The sequence below is a fragment of the Triticum dicoccoides genome, chromosome 5B (genome assembly GCF_002162155.2).
Source record: "Triticum dicoccoides isolate Atlit2015 ecotype Zavitan chromosome 5B, WEW_v2.0, whole genome shotgun sequence".
Classification (NCBI taxonomy): Eukaryota; Viridiplantae; Streptophyta; class Magnoliopsida; order Poales; family Poaceae; genus Triticum; species Triticum dicoccoides.
The window spans coordinates 373,976,146-373,980,439 of record NC_041389.1 but is presented as its reverse complement, the minus strand read 5'-3'; positions in this window follow the sequence as shown (position 1 = coordinate 373,980,439).

The window sequence follows — 4,294 nt, the reverse complement described above, 5'->3', positions numbered from 1 at the left end:
TCACATAATTCTCCTAATGACGTGATCCCGTTTATGAAATGATAACACATGTCTGTGGTTAGGAAACTTAACCATCATTGATCAACGAGCTAGTCTAGTAGAGGCTTACTAGGGACACAATATTTTGTTTATGTATCCACACATGTATCAAGTTTCTAGTTAATACAATTCTAGCATGAATAATAAACATATATCATTAAATAAGGAAATATAAAATAATAATTTTATTATTACCTCTAGGGCATATTTCTTTCAGTATCCCACTTGCACTAGAGTCAATAATCTAGATTACATTGTAATGATTCTAACACCCTTGGAGTCTTGGTGTTGATCATGTTTTGCTCGTGGAAGAGGCTTACTCAACGGGTCTGCTATATTCAGATCCGTATGCATTTCGCAAATCTCTATGTCTCCCTCCTTGACTAGATCACGGTTGGAGTTGAAGCGTCTCTTGATGTGTTTGGTCTTTTTGTGAAATCCGGATTCCTTCGCTAAGGCAATTTCTCCAGTATTGTCACAAAAGATTTTCATTGGACCCGATGCACTAGGTATTACACCTAGATCGGACATGAACTCCTTCATCCAGACTCCTTCATTTGCTGCTTCTGAAGCAGCTATGTACTTCGCTTCACACGTAGATCCCGCCATGATGCTCTGCTTGGAACTGCACCAACTGACGGCTCCACCATTCAATATAAATATGTATCCGGTTTGTGAGTTAAAGTCATCCGGATCAGTGTCAAAACTAGCATCGACGTAACCATTTACGACGAGCTCTTTGTCACCTCCATAAACAAGAAACATATCCTTGGTCCTCTTTAGGTACTTCAGGATATTCTTGACCGCTGTCTAGTGATCCACTCCTGGAATACTTTGGTACCTCCCTGCCAGATATGGAAAGGCACACATCAGGTCTGGTACACAACATAGCATACATGATAAAACCTATGGCTGAGGCATAGGGAATGACTTTCATTTTCTCTCTATCTTCTGCAGTGGTCGGGCATTGAGTCCGACTCAATTACACACCTTGTAACACAGGCAAGAACCCTTTCTTTGACTGATCCATTTTGAACTTTTTCAAAACTTTATCAAGGTATGTGCTTTGTGAAAGTCCTATTAAGCGTGTTGATCTATCTCTATAGATCTTGATGCCCAATATATAAGCAGCTTCACTGAGGTCTTCCATTGAAAAACTTTTATTCAAGTATCCTTTTATGCTATCCAGAAATTCTACATCATTTCCAATCAACAATATGTCATCCACATATAATATTAGAAATGCTATAGGGCTCCCACTCACTTTCTTGCAAATACAGGCTTCTCCGAAAGTTTGTATAAAACCATATGCTTTGGTCACCTCATCAAAGCGTATATTCCAATTCCGAGATGCTTGCACCAGTCCATAGATGGATCGCTGGAGCTTGCCACTTTGTTAGCACCTTTAGGATCGACAAAACCTTCTGGTTGCATCATATACAACTCTTCCCTTAGAAATCCATTAAGGAATGCAGTTTCGACATCCATGTGCCAGATTTCATAATCATAAAATGCAGAAATTGCTAACATGATTAGGACAGACTTAAGCATCGCTACGGGTGAGAAATTCTCATCGTAGTCAACTCCTTGAATTTTTCAAAAACATTTTGCGACAAGTTGAGCTTTATAGACCGTACATTACCATCAGCGTCAGTCTTCTTCTTGAAGATTCATTTATTCTCTATGGGTCGCCGATCATCGGGCAAATCCACCAAAGTCCATACTTTATTCTCATACATGGATGCTATCTCAGATTTCATGGCCTCAAGCCATTTATCGGAATCTGGGCTCATCATAGCTTCTTCATAGTTCGTAGGTTCGCCATGGTCTAGTAACATGGCTTCCAAAACAGGATTACCATACAACTTGGTGTTGATCATGTTCCGGTTGACCTACGAGGTTCGGTAGTAACTTGATCTGAAGTTTCATGATCATCATCATTAGCCTCCTCTCTAGTTGGCGTAGGCATCACGGGAACAGATTTCTCTTATGAGCTACTTTCCAGATTGAGAGAAGGTACAATTACCTCATCAAGTTCTACTTTCCTCCCACTCACTTATTTTGAGAGAAACTCCTTCTCTAGAAAGGTTCCATTCTTGGCAACAAAGATCTTGCCTTCGGATCTGTGGTAGAAGGTGTACCCAATTGTTTCCTTAGGGTATCCTATGAAGACACACTTCTCCAATTTGGGTCCGAGCTTATCAGGCTGAAGTCTTTTGACATAAGTGTCGCAACCCCAAACTTTAAGAAACAACAACTTAGGTTTATTGCCAAACCACAGTTCATATGATGTCATATCAATGGATTTAGACGATGCCCTATTTAACATGAAAGCAGTTGTATCTAATGCATAACCCCAAAACAATATGGTAAATCAGTAAGAGACATCATAGATCGCACCATATCTAATAAAGTACGGTTATGACATTCGGACACACCATTACGTTGTGGTGTTCCAGGTGGCATGAGTTGTGAAACTATTCCACATTGTTTCAAATGAAGGCCAAACTCGTAACTCAAATATTTGCCTCTGTGATCAGATCGTAGAAACTTTATTTTCTTGTTACGATGATTCTCCACTTCACTCTAAATTTCTTTGAACTTTTCAAATGTTTCAGAGACTTGTGTTTCATTAAGTAGATATACACATATCTACTCACATCATCTGCGAAGGTCAGAAAATAACGATTCCCGTCGCGAGCCTCAACACTCATAGGACCGCATACATCAGTATGTATTATTTCCAATAAGTCATTGGCTCGCTCCATTGTTCCAGAGAACGGAGTTTTAGTCATCTTGCCCATGAGGCATGGTTCGCAAGTATCAAATGATTCATAATCAAGTGATTTCAAAAGTCCATCTGCATGGAGTTTGTTCATGCATTTTAAACCAATATGACCTAAACGGCAGTGCCACAAATATGTTGCACTATCATTATCAACTTTACATCTTTTGGCATCAATATTATGAATATGTGTATCACCACAATCGAGATTCAACAAAAATAGACCACTCTTCAAGGGTGCATGACCATAAGAGATATTACTCATATAAATAGAACAACCATTATTCTCTGATTTAAATGAGTAACTGTCTCGCACTAAACAATATCTAGATATATTTTCATGCTCAACGCTGGCACCAAATAACAATTATTCAGGTCTAAAACTAATCCTGAAGGTAGATGTAGAGGTAGCGCGCCGACGGCGGTCACATCACCTTGGAACCATTCCCGACGCGCATCGTCACCTCGCCCTTAGCCAATCCTCGTTTAGTTTGTAGTCCCTATTTCGAGTTACAAATATGAGCAACGGAATCAGTATCAAATACCCAGGCACTACTACGAGCATTAGTAAGGTACACATCAATAACATGTACATCAAATATACCTTTGTTCACTTTGCCATCCTTCTTATCCGACAAATACTTGGGGCAGTTCCGCTTCCAGTGACCAGTCCCTTTGCAGTATAAGTACTCAGTTTCAGGCTTAGGTCCATCTTTGGGCTTCTTCCTGAGAGTGGCAACTTGTTTTCCATTCTTCTTGAAGTTACCTTTCTTTCCCTTGCCCTTTTTCTTGAAACTAGTGGCCTTGTTAACCATCAACACTTGATGCTCCTTCTTGATTTCTACCTCCGCAGGTTTGAGCATTGCTAAGAGCTCAGGAATAGTCTTCTCCATCCATTGCATATTATAGTTCATCACGAAGCCTTTGTAGCTTGGTGGCAGTTATTGGAGAACTCTGTCAATAACACTATCATTTGGAAGATTAACTCCCAGTTGAGTCAAGTGATTATGATATCCAGACATACTGAGTATGTGTTCACTTACAGAATTGTTCTCCTCCATCTTGCACCTATAGAACTTGTTGGAGACTTCATATCTCTCAACTCGGGCATTTGCTTGAAATATTAACTTCAACTCTTGGAACATCTCATATGCTCCATGACGTTCAAAACATCTTTGAAGTCCCGATTCAAAGCCGTAACATGGCACACTGAACTATCGAGTAGTCATCAGATCAAGCTTGCTAGACGTTCAAAACATCAGCATCTGCTCCTGCAGCAGGCCTTTCACCTAGTGGTGCATCAGGGACATAATTCTTCTATGCAGCAATGAGGATAATCCTCAAGTTACGAACCCAGACCATGTAGTTTCTACCATCATCTTTCAACTTAGCTTTCTCTAGGAACGCATTAAAATTCAAGGGAACAGTAGCACGGGCCATTGATCTACAACATAGATATGCAAATACTAT